The sequence below is a fragment of the Oryctolagus cuniculus genome, chromosome 9 (genome assembly GCF_051225735.1).
Source record: "Oryctolagus cuniculus isolate XC-2025 breed Fujian yellow rabbit chromosome 9, ASM5122573v1, whole genome shotgun sequence".
Lineage (NCBI taxonomy): Eukaryota > Metazoa > Chordata > Mammalia > Lagomorpha > Leporidae > Oryctolagus > Oryctolagus cuniculus.
Genome location: NC_142875.1, coordinates 130,226,452 through 130,245,833, shown reverse-complemented (window position 1 = coordinate 130,245,833; position 19,382 = coordinate 130,226,452). Strand labels below are relative to the sequence as shown.

Below are 19,382 nucleotides of genomic sequence, written 5' to 3'. Positions count from 1 at the left end.
AGGACCACAGAGTGAGTGGCTGAAACAATCGAAATTTACCCTGAGATGAAAGGACAAGACATGCGGATGTCACGGGCTGAACCGTATCCCTGCAGGCTTTGAGCTGGCCATTACAGGTATCTGGGGAGTGAAGCAGCAGATGGGAGAATCCACGTGTGTGTGTGTTTCAGGGCAAAGACAGAGGAAAGATCACATTCAGAAAAGAGCAGCTGTGGGCAAGCCAAGGAGAGAGACCTCAGTGAAACCAGCCACGTGAGACCTTCCTCGCAGACACAGCCTCCAAACCTGTGCCTACTAACGTGCTCCAGTTTTACCTTCATTAGTCCCTACCCAAAACACAGCTATGTTCTGAGGAGCAGGGGTTAGCACTTCCACACCTGAGCTTGGGAGGATACAATGTCCGTCTCCCTGAGGCCATCTCAGACCAGCTGCCATCAGCTGTCACCTGCTCCGTTACAACACCGTTTCACACAGCACCTCGTAGCAATCCAGTGCATTTTCCACACAGCAGACAGAGGAATACGTTTTAAAAATACGTATCACCTAACAGCAGTTTTCAGTTGAAACCCTCCGATGTCCTCTCATATGTAAAATAAAATAAAAATGCCGAAGGAGGCACTGAAGGCAGTTTATACAAAGGCCGTTCTTCCAACTTTCCATGCTGAACTTTCCATCTGGAAGGCTTTTTCCTAACTTGCGACCAAATCCTTTCTCAGGAGTCAGTTCCAATTTCACTGAAAACAAGAGCATCACCACATGGGCAGACTCGGACGCACCCAGGATCCTGGCTCCACAAATTGATTGCAAATCAAAACAATTCCAGTTTTGCATCAGATACAATCTTTCAAGCCTCCAAAGTTCTGAATTTAGTAATTTTTGTCTGTTATGAAATTATTTGGGATCCTAATGAAACAACAATTATTTTATTTAAAAGCTCTTAAAAATACTTATTAAAATATCTCAATATTTGGGCCGGCGCCATGGCTCACTAGGCTAATCCTCCACCTGCGGCGCCGGCACCCTGGGTTCTAGTCCCAGTTGAGGCGCTGGATTCTGTCCTGGTTGCCCCTCTCCCAGGCCAGCTCTCTGCTGTGGCCCGGGAAGGCAGTGGAGGATGGCCCAAGTGCTTGGGCCCTGCACCCGCATGGGAGACCAGGAGGAAGCACCTGGCTCCTGGCTTCGGATCGGCGCAGCGCGCTGGCTGTAGTGACCATTGGGGGGTGAACCAATGAAAGGAAGACCTTTGTCTCTCTCTCTCTAACTCTGCCTGTCAAAAAAAAAAAGTCTCAATATTTAAAATAATTTAAGGTGAAAATGTAGAATTAGGGGCTTGAAAAACGAGGCTCCTCACTTTTAGTGTCAATGATCATTTAAAAAAAGCCTTTCATGATGAAATAATGACCACTTTATTTCAAAAAATCTGTAGGAAATTATGCACCATAATGTCACTTGCCATCTCTTTTTCTATCTATTCTCTTCCTGCTGTCATTGGTGAACTGAGTGACTTTCAAATCTCCCTTGCTCATCCTCCTGTCTCTTCAACAGGGCCCCAGAGGCATCTACTTGGTCCAAAAAAACAAAGCAAAACAAAACAAAAAAAACAGCCAAAAATCCCTCGTGTCTAACAACAAACCCACCATCATCTTTGCCTCCAACTGGAATTCTTCCTGCACGTTGCACAGTGCTGCCTCCTGGAAGGGGGTTCTGATGCCTTCTTCCCACACGCCTGACAGCTCAGCACCAAACGCTGCTGCACGCTGACGCTCCTCATTGCTCCTCTCACACCACTGTGCTTCTTCTCATCCTGACCTGTACCCCCTGACTTCAAGTCTTCTTGCACTCCTATCCAGTCTTACTCTATCTGGACTTCTCATGTCAATACCTGGGCAACAGTCACGTAAAGCACATTCCTTTTCTTTTTTTAGACTTACATCCTGTGGTGAAATGAAAGTCAAGTGTGAATCATAAATAAATAATAAAAACACACAGGGCGAGCCCACGCTCACTTAACTCTCTAATGGACAACAGCTCCTGAGTGGTTTCAGAGTTTACTTAGAAGATATTCCTTAGGAATGGGGCCAACCTTACAATTGAGTCTTCTAATTTCTTCTTTTTTTTTTTTTTCCAATCTCCCACAATATCTAGATAGTGTTATGCACATATTGAGGTCTTTCAAAACATTCGTGGCAAACAGAATTAAAGGTAAGTTCATCTAAAGTGTAAAGAATTTGAAATATATGTGTAGTTGCCAGCACCACGGCTCACTAGGCTAATCCTCCACCTTGCGGCGCTGGCACACCGGGTTCTAGTCCCAGTTGGGGCGCCGGATTCTGTCCCGGTTGCCCCTCTTCCAGGCCAGCTCTCTGCTGTGGCCCAGGAGTGCAGTGGAGGATGGCCCAAGTGCGTGGGCCCTGCAACCCATGGGAGAGCAGGAGAAGTACCTGGCTCCTGCCATCGGATCAGCACGGTGCGCCGGCCGCAGCGCGCCAGCCGTGGCGGCCATTGGAGGGTGAACCAACGGCAAAGGAAGACCTTTCTCTGTCTCTCTCTCTCACTGTCCACTCTGCCTGTCAAAATAAAGAAATATATGTGTAGTTTATTTATCAGAAGCATTTCTATGAACTTTGGAAGGCTGCTTATAGTAGTTATAGCAAAGAAAAAGAAGTTAATCTGTTAGGACTGAGTGATTGGTCCAGCAGTTAAGACACTGGTTAAGGTGCTTACGTCTCGTATCAGAGGACCTGGGTTTGGTTCCTGGCTTTGGCTCCTGACTCCAACTTCCTGCTAATGCAGACCTTGTGTAGCAGCAGCAATGGCTCAAGTCACTGGGTTTGTGCTACCCATGGGAGCAACCTGGATTGAGTGTCCTGCTCCCAGCTGAGGCTCCAGGCCAGCCCTAGTCATTGTGGGCACTTGGACAGTGAATCAGCACAGGGAAGCTCTGTTTTTCAAATAAATCAATAAAATATTTGCAAAAATAAATTAATCTGTTAATGTCCATCACTTTTTGCTGCTATGCACTCATTGAGAAGAGCCTGCTGTGGCTACTAAGCTGTCATTCAAGTTCTTAGTAAGAGAGAAGTGAGGCACCTGTAGAGTCGACTGGCATTCAGCTGGACAGAAGTCAACAGCTAATCACCAAAGAAAGCGATGAGGACTGACGTGAAAGGGGGAAATAGCGTGCACTGTGGAGGATGAAGAACATTTGTGGACAGTTGTTGAGATGGTTTTCAAAACTTAAAGCAGAGAAAGAAAGAATATCTGTCCTTTGTCAACATGTCTACGAGAACCTGAGGATCAACAGTGAGGAGAGGTAAGAGGAGAAATCCAAGAAGCTCACTGTGTGCCACGGATGTAACCTCTGGGATCTTTTAGGACAAAACAAGATATGCAAGAGTTTGCTGTCAGTTATTGACGTTAGATTGACATTTTTTGGATGTGACACTGGAACAAGCAAGGACGATAATATTTCACAGCAGTTACTTGGTTTCTGTATCAAGAGTAACTAGTTGCCGGCGCCGCGGCTCACTAGGCTAATCCTCCACCTTGCGGCGCCAGCACACCAGGTTCTAGTCCCGGTCGGGGCGCCCGATTCTGTCCCAGTTGCCCCTCTTCCAGGCCAGCTCTATGCTGTGGCCAGGGAGTGCAGTGGAGGATGGCCCAGGTGCTTGGGCCCTGCACCCCATGGGAGACCAGGAAAAGCACCTGGCTCCTGGCTCCTGCCATCGGATCAGCGCGGTGCGCCGGCCGCAGCGCGCCGGCCGCGGCGGCCATTGGAGGGTGAACCAACGGCAAAGGAAGACCTTTCTCTCTGTCTCTCTCTCTCACTGTCCACTCCATCTGTCAAAAAAAAAAAAAAAAAAAAAAAAAAAAAAAAAAAAAAACAAGAGTAACTAGTCAGAAGCATGATTCTATGATTCTTAACCTTCTCGTTACTTTTACAGAAGTTAAATCCACTCCATTTTCAATTCTGTTCCCTAAAAATACAATGTCTAAACCATGTAACTTTGATAGTGTCAACATTATTTGCTGTTTGTAGGTTACAGAAATAGTGTACATTCATTCCATTCATCCTGCAAATAACGAGTAAACTAAGCAGGCAGATTTTATCCACGTCCAAGATAAGCTCATAAAACCAAGTTGCTTTACTCGAGTTCAAGAGAATTTGAGGAAGGTACATGGAAAGTGGCAGAGAACTAAAAATACCTCTGAATTCCTATTTCAGACATTCTTAAGGGATGATAGAGTAATTTTTGTACAAAAAGGGAGCTTTTTTTAGTGTTTAGCTTATGTTTTTTCTTTTCCTGTCTCTCTCCCTTTTAAAGTGCCCCAATTTGACAGAAGACTCATTAATAAAATACAGGATTTGAAAGATAATTTTATTTATTTATTTATTTATTTATTTATTTATTTATTTATTTATTTTGACAGGCAGAGAGGACAGTGAGAGAGAGAGAGAGAGAGAAAGGTCTTCCTTTGCCGTTGGTTCACCCCTCAATGGCCGCCACACTGATCCGAAGGCAGGAGCCAGGTGCTTCTCCTGGTCTCCCATGGGGTGCAGGGCCCAAGCACTTGGGCCATCCTCCACTGCACTCCCTGGCCACAGCAGAGAGCTGGCCTGGAAGAGGGGCAACTGGGACAGAATCGGGCGCCCCGACCGGGACTAGAACCTGGTGTGCTGGCGCCGCAAGGCGGAGGATTAGCCTAGTGAGCCGCGGCGCTGGCCCTGAAAGATAATTCTAACTGGCAATCTCCTGTTGCCCACTGTTTTCCTGTAATGAAACCACTTTTTTTAAAGATGTATTTATTTACAGAGATAGAGAGAGAGAGAGAGACAGAGAGCGAGCTTCCACCCACTGGTTTACTCCCCAAATGGCCTTGACAGCAGGACTAGGCCAGGCAAAGCCAGAAGCCTGGAATTCCACCAGGGTTTCCCACATGGGTGCAGGGGCCCAAGCACTTGGGCCATCTTCCATTGTTTTCCCAGGCACATTAGCAGGGAGCTAAATCAGGAGTGGAGCCACTGGGACTTGAACCAGTGCCCATACAGGATGCCGGCTCTGCACCACAAGGCTGACCCCTCAACTGCTTCTTTCTTAAATGTTCTTAACTGAATCACAGCTCGTCAGTCATCAGCTCTGTGGCCTTGAGCCGGTCGGTTATGGGATAACAGCAGCTTGCAGGTGTCTGCTGGCTGTCAGCACCAGTCTTCATTTCCTTCTCTTCTGCCTCCAGCCCCCAGCCAAGCCCGCCCATCAGCTGTATCCCTTCACTTCAATCTCAAAAACACACACTCACTGAAGAAGGAACTTTCCCTTTCTCATCATCCTCTTTGAGTGAATTAAATTAGATTTGTTTTTCAAGAACAAATTTCACACAGAGAAAATTAATCAAAACTACCAATACGGGGTGGGTGTCTGGCCTAGTGGTTAATTGTCAGTTGCGGGGGCGAGGGGGCACTGCTGTGGCATAGTAGGTTAAACCTCTGCCTGTGGCACCGGCATCCCATATGGGCAGGGGCTGGTTCAGGTCCAGGTTGCTCCTCTTTGGATACAGGTCTCTGCTAACAGCCTGGGAAAGCAGTGAAAGAAGGACCCAGTGTTTGGGCCCCTGCCCTCATGTGGGAGACTGGAGGAAGCTCCTGGCTCCTGACTTCAGATTGACCCAGCTCCAGCTGCTAGAGCCATTTGGGGAGTGAATCAGCAGATGGAAGACCTCTCTCTCTCCCTCTCTCTGTAACTCTACTTCTCAAATAAATAAATAAAATTCTAAAAAAAAAAAAAAAAGGGGGTTCCCAGTTGGGATGTTTGTGTGTCTGTACTCCACACCAGAGTGCCTGTATTTAAGTCAGAGCTCCTGACTCCAGCTTCCTACCAAGGCAAACCCAGGAAGCAGCATTTGGCGACTGAAGCAGTGGGTGCCAGCCACCCAGGCTGGAGACCTGGAGTGAGTTTCTGGCTACTAGCTTTGGCTCCTCCACCACTGCAGGCACTTGAGGGTTTGAGGGCTCGCTTGCTCTATTTCTCTCTGCCTCTCCAATTAAAAAAAAAATACAGTAGCTAGATGCCAATTCACTACTCTAAGAAACACAGCAGTATAATCTAAATGCAGCATAATCTGAAAATTAGGTGAGTCAATATACAAGAATATTCAAAAATTCATGGGCCGTTGCTGCGACTCACTAGGCTAATCCTCCGCCTGCGGTGCTGGCACCCCGGGGTTCTAGTCCTGGTTGAGGCACCGGATTCTGTCCTGGTTGCTCCTTTTCCAGGCCAGCTCTCTGCTGTGGCCCGGGAAGGCAGTGGAGGATGCCCAAGTGCTTGGGCCCTGCACCCCATGGGAGACCAGGAGAAGCACCTGGCTCCTGGCTTTGGATTGGTGCAGTAGCGGCCATTGAGGGGTGAACCAACAGGAAAGGAAGACCTTTCTCTCTTTCACTGTCCACTGTGTCAAAAAAAATTCATGGAAAATGCATATCCTAAAAACTATACATGGATTTATCAGATGCTGTAAATTCAGAGTAATATGGAAAATTAAGAAGGAGCTTCAGTGTTGGCATTTTAAATTTTGCTGCAAGTTTTCATATGATTTGGGTTAAAAAAAAACTACAAATAAAATTGCATCCTTAGACAAACGTTTGTCTCAGTTTTATTGTTGCTCTCCAATATTATCAGTCATGGATGACAAATTCCTCTACAATTTCATCTTCTGGAAGAATACAGACAGGAACATGCTTTATATAATGGCACATTGCTGAGCTGAATTCCATCATTTGCTGAAAGATAACATCAACATTGTGAAACACAAAATAGCAGATATTAGTACAGAACTTAATTTAAAAGTTTAAAGCAGCGAACAGTTTCTAGGCTGTTCTGATTCCACGAACTTAAATGTTTACTGACCAACTGTCTGCAAAACAAATCAAGTGAGACAGACGGAGGAAAAAGTCAGATGAAACTTCCATCTCCCAAGGAAGGCTAGACTAAAAAAGCAAGACTAAGGGAGAAAATGCCAATAAGTGCACAGGATACTGCAGTCCCTGAGAGGGAGGCGCACGGTCGGTCACTGAGCAGCGCGGAAGACCTTCTGACACGGGGTGGGAGTCCGTGGCCAGAACAGCTTGAGGAGTTGGGACAGGAGGAAATCACAGCCTCACAGAGAAGGGGGTAGGGCAGGGAGACTTCCAGGAACATTGTCTACATGAGCAGGGACGACGCTGTGCAACACTGCGCTCAGATTAATTATGCGTCTTTCATTTGCTCAGTCTAAGGCCAGATTGGGGAGAGTGCTCTCTGGAAGTAGAGGAGGGAGGTCTAGGAAGTGACTTCCGGATGTTAACTTCTTTTCAGAGCCACTAACAGGCTGCAGGACTGAGGTGCTGCTTCGGAAGACGCATCTGGCAGGCACGGTTTGAGCGCCCCAAAGGACGCAGGGGACGGAAGAGTGAGAACTGTTTAGATTACGGTCATGGGAGCTGGAGATGAGAAGGAGAGTACTTTAATGTCAAGGAGAAAACCAAAGTAAGAGATACCGAAGAAGCAAATTTTAAAAAATTTTTAATTGCTCTCAAGTATAAATATACATGTCCCGACAGTGACCATGTTTTAAGTTTATACTCAAGAATATGAGGGGACTTCAAAAAGCGCATGGGAAATCGAGTTTGGAAAGCTAAGTTCTGATGCAGCAGGTTAAGTCACCACTCTGACACTGCATCCCAAAACTGAGCCCCAGTTCAAGTCCCAGCTGCTCTGGTTCCCATCCAGCTCCCTGCTAATGAACCTGGGAAAGTAGCAGAAGATGGCCCAAATACTTGAGTTGCTGCCACTCACCTAAGAGACCAGAATGAAGTTTTCAGTTCCCGGCTTTGGCCTGGGCCAGCTCTACCTGTTGTGGCAAGCTGGGGAGTGAACCAGTTGATGCAAGATTTGTCTGGCTGTCTCTCTGTTCCTTTGCTTGTCAAATAAATAAATAAATATTAAAAAATAAGTTCATTTTGCTACAAAAAGATTTTGAAGCCCATGTCTAGTTTTTTCTATGAAATGCACTTTCCATGAAGTTTTTTAAAGACCTCTTGTATGTAAACTCACCTAATTTTCAAAACCAATACCTACATTGAGGAAAAGAATATTAGCAGTAACCTCGATACATTCGTTTCTATCCCTGCCCCACAGATTCCTTTTCTCTGCTTTCATTCTCCACATAAACAGAATTACCCTTGAAATTTCTTCATGTCTGCCTTCAGTCTTTAACATGATGCTAGTGAGATTTATCCACAGTTCTGTGTGCCGATTCTGGCTGATCCTCACTGCTCATTCTCATTGCTGTGGAGCCTTAGGTTATGGAGGTGAACTACATTTACTCATCCAAATGCGTACGGGCATTTTGATAGTGTCTAGGTGGCAGAAAGAATATATATGTATTAACCCTGTGAACTTGTTCTGTATGTGCCTTTTGGCAAACATGCATGTAGCATGTCTGCTGAATATAAACGTGGGGACGAACTGGCAGAACATGTGCACATACAGCTTTAGTTGATATTAACAATCACATCAGCAGTGTATGAGAATTCCAGGTACTCCATACCCTTACCAATAGTTAGCATTTTCTGTTTTCAAAATTTGGGGGGACTGACTGGCGCTGTGGCCTAGAGGGTAAAGCCACTGTCTACAGTGCCAACATCCCATAATGGGAGCCGGTTTGAGTCCCGGCTGCTCTACTTCTGATCCAGGTCTCTTCTATGGCTTGGGAAAGCAGTAAAAGATGGCCCAAGTCCTTGGGCCCCTGCATCCATGTGAGAGACCCGGAAGAAGCTCCTGGCTTCTGATCGGCAAGCTCCGGTGTTGCAGCCATCTGGGGAGTGAGCCAGTGGATGGAAGACCTCCCTCTCTGTCTCTCCCTCTCTCTCTTTCCCTCTGTAACTCTGCCTTTCAAACAAATACATCTTTAAAAAAATTTTTTGGTAGACTTTCATTTTCAGAGTAAAACAATCATTTGTATTTCTTTTAGTCTACTTGGATATCTGCTGGTGAGGTGGTAAGAGTTTAACTATTCTGGATGTAATTCCTTCATCAGGTCTGTATGGCATAGCTTCTCCCCTGTCTAGGCTGCCTTTTCACTCTCGTCTTTTTTTTTTTTTTTTTTTTTTTTGACAGGCAGAGTGGACAGTGAGAGAGAGAGACAGAGAGAAAGGTCTTCCTTTGTCATTGGTTCACCCTTCAATGGCCACTGCGGCCGGCACGCTGCAGCCAGCGTACCGCGCTGATCCGATGGCAGGAGCCAGGTACTTATCCTGGTCTCCCATAGGGTGCAGGGCCCAAGTACTTGGGCCATCCTCCACTGCACTCCCGGGCCACAGCAGAGAGCTGGCCTGGAAGAGGGGCAACCGAGACAGAATCCGGCGCCCCGACTGGGACTAGAACCCGGTGTGCCAGCGCCACAAGGTGGAGGATTAGCCTAGTGAGCCGTGGTGCCGGCTCATCTTGTCTTTTGATGAAGTTAACTTTAATTTTAGTGTGCTTAGATGCATCAATTTTATTTTCTACAATTAATGCAAAGTCATATTAGCACAATTTAAGCAGCGATACTTTAACCATCAATCTTTTATGTGAGTGAGTAGATTTCTCTCATTCTTTTAAAGGAGAATGCTAACTTCTTTTATGCAACACAGCTCTCTTGGATTTTATAAGGCAGAAGATATAAATGATTACTCCAAGTTTCCTACTGCACGTAAACTGGAGTTATTAGTAACAGAATCAGATAAGTTGGTGAAAGGCCTATGTAGGGGTCAAATATGGCTATGGCTTTGGCTTTGGCCAAGTTGAGCTGCAGGCAGAATACCTATGACACATATTAAGTAGAGGAGGCCTCACGCTTCAGTAGGAGGATAACAGCTGAAAGTGTGGAGTTGGTTGAAATGACTGCGGGAGATACTTGCACAGGAACTGACCTGAGACTAGCACTCTAACCCAGGACTCTCGGTACTGGTTAGAGGAGGACATCACAAACTACCCTGACACCTCAGTGTGCCTACACGGGAGATTTGTCTTTTTCTGTTAGGCTTATTTCATGATGTCCTCCAGTCGCATCAATTTTAATGCAAAGGATAGCATTTAATTTTCTATGGCTGAATAATATTACATTGTATACATATTTATGTATGTCTATACCCACACGTTTACTTTATTCATCTGATGACGGAACCTTCAAGAATTCCATAATTTGCCTATTGTGAACACATGGTGGAACAGGTATCTCTCTTATAAAGAGTGTTCTAGTCTTTGGGGTATATGCCCAGGAGCTGGGTTGCTGGATCACATGGCAGGTGTATTTCTAGTTTTTTCAGAAATCTCCAGACTGTTTTCTACAGTAACTGCACTAATTTACATTACTATCAACAGTGCCTAAGGGTTCTCCTTTCTCCACATCCTTGCAGATCCACTGCTGTCTGCCTTTTGGATAATAGACATTTGGCCAGGGGTGAGGCAGTATTTCACTGTGGTTTTCCAGTAACTACAATTTTTAAAAATCAAAAAACAAACACAAAAAAGAAAAAAATCCCTATTTGCGTCAGTTTTGCCTCAAATATACTATTTTGTCAAACAAATTGTTAAGAATTATACCCTACTATTTAATGATCTGTGACTACTTTAAAATTTACTGTAAATGAGTAAACATCTTCTCATCTGATTTTTGTTTATAGACCCTCTATATTCCTGAACTGTGGTCTTTTTTTTGTGTGTTGAACTCTTTATTTAGTGGATCCATTAAGCCTTGGATTATAATGTAAATTAAAAATGTTATCTCAAAAATAAATAAAATATTAACATAAAAAATAAAATGGAAGTCCTTATGTTGAGGAGAACCTATCTTGAATGCAGAAAGTCAACGTTCAAAGATGAAGCGTGTTAGATAAATTCAGCATGCTACGAAGCACAAAGGAGAGAGACAACTGCACAGATCATGGCACTGTAATTGCTCTGCTGAAAGTCTCATTTTCATAACGGAATCTGGGGCTAGCGATGGCCTTGACATCTTATTGGCTTTCTATCCTCTCTGTCTACCCACCTTTGATAGTTTAAGAACAATGATTAAGATGGCCTGGAAGCTTCATGCTAAACCAAATACATTGAGATTATTTAAGTCTTTTTTTTTTTAAAAAAAAAGACAAACATCTGTCTAGATGTCTCATCATCACCTCATATTGATATACTTGATGCATTCAAAAAATTTATCCTTTTCTGGGTTCTTCCTGTCTCCTCACTCCTCCTCCCCTCACTGAACCTCACCGGAACTACTGATCTTCCTCCCTTTCTCCCTCTCTCTCCCCTTTTCCTGGCTACACATAGAGGGAGAGAGGAAGAGAGGGAGGGAGATTTAAGGGGGAGAAGGGGAGAGGGGGAGAGGAGGGAGAGGAGGGAGAGGAGGGAGAGGAGGGAGAGGAGGGAGAGGAGGGAGAGGAGGGAGAGGAGGGAGAGGAGGGAGAGGAGGGAGAAGAGGGAGAAGAGGGAGAAGAGGGAGAAGAGGGAGAAGAGGGAGAAGAGGGAGAAGAGGGAGAAGAGGGAGAAGAGGGAAGGAGGGAGAGGAGGGAGAGGAGGGAGAGGAGGGAGAGGAGGGAGAGGAGGGAGAGGAGGGAGAGGAGGGAGAGGAGGGAGAGGAGGGAGAACGCATGAGAATTAGCTCCTGTTTTCTGGTTCACTCCCAAACGCCTGTGACAACCCAGACTGGGCCAGGGCTAAAGCCCAGGGCACACAATGCAAGTCTCCCAGCAGAGTGGCTAGAACCAAATTAGTTGGGCTATCAATGTGGACCCCCAGGAAGGCATTAAAATATGAGCAGGAAGCTGAAGTTGGGAGGCAAAAGAGGAATCCAGCCCAGTTATTGCTATGTGGGACCTGGGGGTGCTACCAGGTGTCTGAGTCTCCAGGTTAAAAACCTGCCCACATTCCCGACAGTCGCAGCCCTGATTCTTCCTGTCACTCAGACACCAAACTTTGGCACAACAGTGACTTCTCATTTTTCTTCATCTCTTTGGTTGGTCACTCATGTTAATTAGTTTCCTTTCATTTCTTCATTTTATTCCAACTGATATTAACTTAAACTATTTCAATGATTTTGTGAATGGTGTATAAAACTCTGGCCTCTTTGCCAAACGAATTCTGTTTTTTTGCAAAGAATTCTGTTTATTTTTGTTTATTGACCCATACACTGTGCCCAGTGTGTTATAAAAATGCACCTTTAATTTTCATAAAATCCTGTAAGACAGCAGGATTAGGCAGTTTAATTTGTTGACTGCTGCACAGAGCCAGGGTCCCGACTTAGAAACTGGTGAGTTTAAAATCATCTGTTAACTACTGCACAGTCTCCACAGCTCTACTGCTAAAATTCACATTTTTATCTATTCCACTCATTTCTACAAATTTGAATTAGTTATCTGTGGCAAGGCTGGCGAGACAGCTCTCTCTTTAACAGAGCACACACAGGAATCTCCAGGCCTTCTCTCACATTGCATCTCTGTAACAGTTACTCCTCACTCCATCCCTGGCAGCTTCAAACAACCACGTTCCAATTTCTAGTAGAAACTGGAGTTACTTCAAACACTTATCGGGGCATGGCTCTGCCCCAGCAGTTTCAACAGTTGGGATGGCCACATCCTATATTCAAGTGGCTTGGTTTGACTAGGGTTCTGGCTCCTGAATCCCATTTCAAGCCAACGTAGACCCTGGGAGGCAGCTCAAGTGACTGGGTTCCTGCCGCCCACTGGGAAGACTGGATTGAGTTCCAGTCTTCAGCCTGGTCCAGTTCCAGCCTCTGTGGGCATTTGGGAAGTGAACTAAGAGATGGGAACGTTTTCTGTGTCTTTCTCTTTTTCTCAAATAAATAAAATGTATGGAAAAAATACATTTATATAACTGTGTCTGTATGTGCATGTGTGCTTTTGACAACCCGTCATTCAGATGAATTCAGAACAAAATTATTTTTTTCATGGCAATGTCTTCAATATTTTTGGATACACAAAATTATAAATTCTCAAAGTCCTTCTTGTAAATGTTTATTGTGTAATGATGACCGTAAGAAAATCTAATGACACAGTGAAATCATTTTCACAATTTTAAGCCATTAAAGACCAAGCTAGGCCACCTTTCTGAGATGGATACATTTATCATTTTTTGATGTAAAATTTTCCAACTGGTATTAAGCCACTTGACAGTAATTGTCATACGACAACTTCAATTTTGTTAAAAAAGAATATTGGAAAATATCATATATCTTGTTCCTCTATTAGCCACTTATTTTCTAATTCGTTGAATACATTTTTCAAAATGTCTTTGGCTGCACTTTGCTTGACCGTCTCCCTGAGTGCTTCGTGATTTTGACAACCTGAACATCTATGGGCCTTATCTCCTGATGGCTCTCCCTGAATTGCAATTTCATTATCCATCTGACACACACTGTTTGAAAGGTACATTTTCATTACCTTATTTTTTCTTTCCATATAATTAAGTTTCTTAGAAGCAATGTTTTTTTAAAAACAATCTTTAAAATCTGTTATCTCATACTTTAAAAGATTTATTCATTTATTGCAAAGGCAGAATCACAGAGAGGGAGACACACACAGAGATCAAGGTCTTTCATCCTCTGGTTCACTCCCTAGACAGCCACAATGGCCAGGGCTGAACCAGGCCAAAGCCAGGAACCAGGAGCTTCATGCGGGTCTTCCACATGGCTGTCAGGGGCCCAGACACTCGGACCACCTTCCACTGATTTCCCCAGGCCATTAGCAGGGAGCTGGGTCAGAGGCGGAACAGCCAGGAGTCAAGTCGGTGCCCACATGAGATGCTGAAATTGCAGCAATCAGCTTCTAACCGCTACACCCCAATGCCAGCTGCTGCTATTGTCTCTTTGAAAAATTAAACTATTTTTCTACTCTCAATCTTGGAGGAGGGGTTCCTTGGGAGAGGTTCTTTAGGAGTCATCTTGCCCAATCTTTCAGTTCAGCAGTGAGAAAATGAAGACCTCGAGTGGTGCTCTGCTTACAGTTGTACCAGAACTTGAAATCCCTGTATTTTGGTCTGGTGCTTTTCCAATAAACACACCTGCTTTTACATTTATAACACACTTTTAAGAAAAATGTCATACTCAGAAGTTCCTGCAAGTCTTATTATTCTTAGAGTTGACAGTGGTTTTAACAGTCTTGAGTCTCGGAATAACTGCTTTAACTATGGTAGCTGTCTCCTGTGTGCTCGAATTCCAAGTGAATGTACTACTGTTTATTTTTCAGCGTAGCTACATTTTACATAGAATTTTCCCATTTTACACAAACATCCTTCGAGTCTCTATCAATCCAATGTTTTATGTCACAACTTTTGGAAATATTTTTTGTCTACTCATAATGACTAAATATTTTTAAAGCTGGAATTTTAACTGCTTGTTTTGATTAAGACAGTTTGGTACATATCTATCACCCGTTTTCCCCTGAATTACTTTTGATGCTCAAATCTATTAGTTGTGTTCTAATTAAGCCTACAAATGGGTTTGCACATAAGTGTACAGTTTTAAACACAATCTTTATACTTCAGAATAGTTTCAGATATATAGAAAATCCATGAAAATAGGAGTTCCCATTTACGCTATATCCACCCTCCCTTTATTGCACGGCACATTTCTCATAATCAATGACTCACTATTGATTAATTTATTGTCTATAGTTCATTCAAACTTCATTTTTTACCCCGCATCCTTTCTGTCTTCCAGGATGCCACATCACACGGCACACTCACGACTCCTTCAACGCCTCTTGGGTGTGACTTGTGCCAGTGCTTCTTGCTTTGAGGGCCTTGACAACTTTCAGAGGTGTGAGGCGGGAAGTTGTCGGGCAGCTCCTGCAATGGCCTGAGTGTCCCTGCCCTCACTGAGGTCGTATGTTGCCATCTGTGCAGTAATATTAAGTAGGGACTTCAGGATGCAGTTGGGTCACCCGGCTTCAGCCTCACGAGTGCCATCAGCACCCCCACAGAAAGGAGGCCTGAGGGCGCTTGCCTGCCCTTCTGCTGCCTGAGCCCTCACCAGACACCAGGCTTCCTGCTCCCTTGACCTCCCTCTGTGAGTGCAAACCCCTGTTGCTGACAAGCCACCCACTCCCAGGTGTCTGCTACATTTTCAGGGATTTCAGAGTTGATTTTTTAGAAACAATTATGTATTTGAAATTCCAAATGGCCTCAACAACTGAGAATGGGCCAGGGTAAAGCCGGGAGCTGAGAACTCCATTCAGCTTGTCCCTGTGGGTGGCAGGGTCCCATGAGCCCTGCAGGAGCATTAGCAGGGAGCTGGGTGGGAAGCAGAGCTGCTGGGATGGCGGTGTTGCTATGGCAGCTCGACCTGCTGGGTCCCAGCACCGTCCTGAGAAACCGCTATCCCGCGACGCCGTGGGAAACCACTTTACCAACTCGAGTGCAGCGCTCACCTTCTGCACGGAGCCTGACCAAGGTCTTCATTCAGATTCAAGACTACTGTCCCCCCTCCTTGCAGTCCCTTTAGCTCCTCCTGTCACGTTCTGCCTCTCATTCGGACGCCCACTGCCTCAAGGACTGCCACAGGGTTTCCTCTTTGTACTGTGAAGTCCATGTGCTCTGAGAAACACACAGCGTCCAGTGGTCAGCGTCACATCATCACACAGAACAGCCTTCCTCACCCAAGAAAAACCCCCGGGTTTCACTGTTGCATCTTCCTCCTCCTCCGGAAAGCAACTCTTTTCCGTATCAGTAAGTTATGGTTCTTCAGAATCCATAGTAATCAGATTTGCACAGTACAAGCCTCTCAGATTTTTAATTTGGTGGGACGTATTCAAGATGCACCATGTTTGCTCGTGGCTTGGTAGCTCACTGCTTTCTAAATGCTGAGGAGGTTACATGATGTGGATTTACGTTAACTTCTCCATCGACCCACAGAAGGACATCTCCACTGCTTTACGTTTGGGGCAATTGTGAATAAATCTGCTATATTCATTTGTATGTAGCTTTCTGTACAGGTCTATGTTTTCTTCTTTTTTTAATCTGACAGGTAGAGTTATAGACAGTGAGATAGAGACAGAGAAAGCTCTTCCTTCATTTGGTTAACTCCCCAAATGGCTGCTATGGGCAGCACTGCGCCAATCTGAAGCCAGGAGCCAGGTGCTTCTCCTGGTCTCCCATGCAGTTGCAGGGCTCAAGCACTTGGGCCATCCTCCACTGCCTGGCCACAGCAGAGAGCTGGACTGGAAGAAAGGCAACCGGGACTAGAACCCGGCATCCATATGGGATACCGGTGCCGCAGGCGGAGGATTAACCAAGTGAGCCACGGCACCGGCCCCACAGTTCTATGTTTGCAAACCAGCTGGGTAAATATCTACAAAGGTAACTGCCATCTTACACAGCAAGATTATGTTTAATGGTAAAAAGAGATTTTATTTCATTTCCTTTTTAAAAAAAAGCATTTCCTGTATCCGTTAACTTATAGAAATTTTAAATTAAAAAAAAAATGTAGTTGGAAGTTTGAGTCCATAATTTTCACTGAATTTTAGAAAATAACTGAATAACATAGTTGGAAGTTGAGCCATGATTTTCTCATTTTAGAAAAAGGAAACAGAATTAGGAATACATTGAAAGTTAAGCCAGGAAAAACACCTCAGATTCTAGCTCCTTCCCTAGCATCTTCAAGTAAGAAGTCTTGAGAAAATTTGCTCATCATCTCATTCCCTGCTTCCAGTCTGAAGTAAACGAAGGAAATAGTGTATCTTTTATCAGCCAAGAAGAAGATACTAACACTCCTCATCATTCTGCTTTTAGTAGCTGGGGGATGTGCCCTGTGGTGCCCTGGTACCAGTGTAGCCCCTCGCTAACTGTGCAGCCTGAGGGTGCGGACTGGTCATGACAGTCAAGATGGCACCCTTGGCTGCTGCGGCCTGGAATTCCTGCATCCACACTGCAGTGCCCGGGGTCCTGTCCTGGCTCCGCTTCCTCACTCTACCTTCCTGACAAGTGTGTGCTTCCTGGGGGACCAGCAGGTGATGCCTCAAGTACTTGGGTCCCTGCCACCCACGTGGGAGATGTGGATGCAGCTCCTGGCTCCTGGCTCTGGCCTAGCCCAGTCCCAGCTCTGTGGGCTTTTGTGGTGTGAACCAGCAGATGGGAAGGCCTTTCTCTGCCTTTAAAATAAATTGAAAAAAATCAATTCTCGGAGCATGCTCACCACTGCACAGCAGTGTCATTCCAACTCCGCCCAGCACTGTTTCAGCTTCGCAGCTTGTGTCTGAGTGCCAAGCACGCCAGGCGCTGAATTCCGGGACAGAGTGTCTCGACTGATTCCAATCTCCCTGGGCTGGAATGTGATCCAGACAGGATTCTTCTAGTAAAATTTAATGTAGACACAAATGCTTCCCTATCCCACCTCCATGGAATAAAAACCGACTGGACATTGTTAGCGTCTGGCATCAACTATGACTTAAAGAGATATTTTCTTGCCAGGCATCCGACAGATCATTCATTAGTGTCTGCCCACAGGTGAAACAGCACTTAGGAAGGTACTTACTTAGAACTTCCTGGTGAGGCCAGCGCTGTGTGCTGTGGCCTGGGAAAGCAGTGGAGGATGGCCCAAGTGCTTCGGCCCCTGAACCCACATAGGAGACCAGGAGGAAGCACCTGGCTCCGGCTTCATATCAGCCCAACTTCAGCCATTGTAGCCACTTGGGGAGTGAACCAGCGGGTAGAAGACTGACTCACTCTCTGCTCCGTCTGTCACTCTGCCTTTCAAATCAATCAGTCAATCTTTAGAAGATTCTGGTTTGGGGAAAGTCTGACAGGAAACAAGTATAAATCATAGAACTGGCGAGAGAAATAGCTAATTAGCATTTCTATTCATGATTAATATTTCAGCTTGTAACCTGAAGAGCACTGTAACTGCCTGGTAGCCCCCTAACCACCAAAGTATCAATTTCCTGGCAATTTTTAAAGCCATCAACCAAAAGAAGAACTTTAGTGTAGGTTGTATTATAGCGAGCTTAAATGATCTAAGTATCCAGTTTCAACTAAAGTTACCTATATTGCACAAAAATATGACCAGGGATAGGTCAAAAAGAACAAAACAAGGATAAAAAGATGGAGGGCAGGCAGGGAACAGCTGAGTCTGCTCTGTGCTATCAAGAGGCAATCACTGGGTTAAGTGTCGGGAGAACTGAATACTGATTTCAGCTCTGCTGCTTAACAGCCATCTAATTTTAAGCAAAGTAGAGACTTTCACTTTTGGATTCAATTTCCCCATCCATTACAGGGGGATCACAGTATCTGAGCCCTCATCCACCTTTCAGCTTCTACGAATCCTTAGATGAAATCGTCTGAGCGAAAACATTTTGAAAATACAAAACTCCACAGCAGAGTAAGCTGTTGTTTGGACTGCTGAAGTTTCTTACCTAAGGAGGACGGTGGCCGATTTCACAGCTGTCACGGAGCCGTGGGACGACGCTGGGTGCAGCTGCAGGGTGTCGAAAACGGCTGCAGGGCGAGCCAGGTGGAGGGAGGCCCTTCTCAGACGCAAGCCACTGCTAGCAGGCACGGTGCCACCTGTGGCCTCACTGCCTCGGCGTCTTTCGGCAATGAAAAGGCTAGCAGAGGGACATTGCAAAATTTCTCCATCTTGTGAGCTCTTGTGGAAAGAGGAATATGCCAGGACAACTCCCATTGCAGCATTTTACTGCAAGGCTTGAGACCAACGTCTTCACGGACCTGCTTCCTCGCCCTTCAATGGTAGCAGTTCCTTGGGCAAAGAGTTCTTTATACTTTAAGGAAAGAAGATAAACAAAACAAAATCACTGTTTACTAAAAAGAAAAGTTGAGACTAATTTACTATAGCAAAGTTCCCTTGAGTAAGGAAAACAAACTCGAACATTAGGCGGCCTCCCACACCTGACATACTCCAGAATGCGCCACTACCACACGCACAGGTTTTCTTTATAGGCAGAGAAACGATCTGATTGGCTGCACTGTGCGTCTACCTTGGCTGGTCCTGTCTAGGCAACGCTCAGCCTCTGATTGGCTGGAGGTTCAGCTGCTACAATTGGCTGAGACTTGGTTCCTAGATTACAAGGGCCCTGTGTTTAGATTACAATTTGTTTACCTACCAAGCTAAAGCAAGGTTCACTATGTACAGCAGATGCTATGGGCCAAACTTTCTCACTGAAGCACAGACACAGGTTTAAGCCAACGTTATTTGATACTAATGATTATACCCATAATACTTCATCTGAGAATTCTCAGCTCAAAATACGGTCTGTGGGGGCCGGGAGTTGTGGCGCAACAGCTCCCTGCTAACGCACCTGGGAAGGCAGCAGACGATGGCCTAAGTTCTTGGGCCCC

The 19,382-nt window shown here is 45.3% G+C and overlaps 1 long non-coding RNA gene across 8 annotated transcripts in view; it reads right to left on the bottom strand.

The window, feature by feature from the left end:
- Window positions 1-19,138, bottom strand: part of LOC138843906 (uncharacterized) — a 180,362-nt gene extending 161,224 nt beyond the window's left edge. The window contains exons 1-3 of one of the 8 annotated variants that reach the window (XR_016213142.1): window positions 18,440-19,054; window positions 15,461-15,626; window positions 6,623-6,775 (exon numbers count right to left, since the gene is read on the bottom strand). This is a non-coding gene — a long non-coding RNA (uncharacterized LOC138843906). The other 7 variants (XR_016213143.1, XR_016213139.1, XR_016213144.1 and 4 more) reach the window with 7 other exon arrangements.
- Window positions 19,139-19,382: the final 244 nt, after the last annotated feature.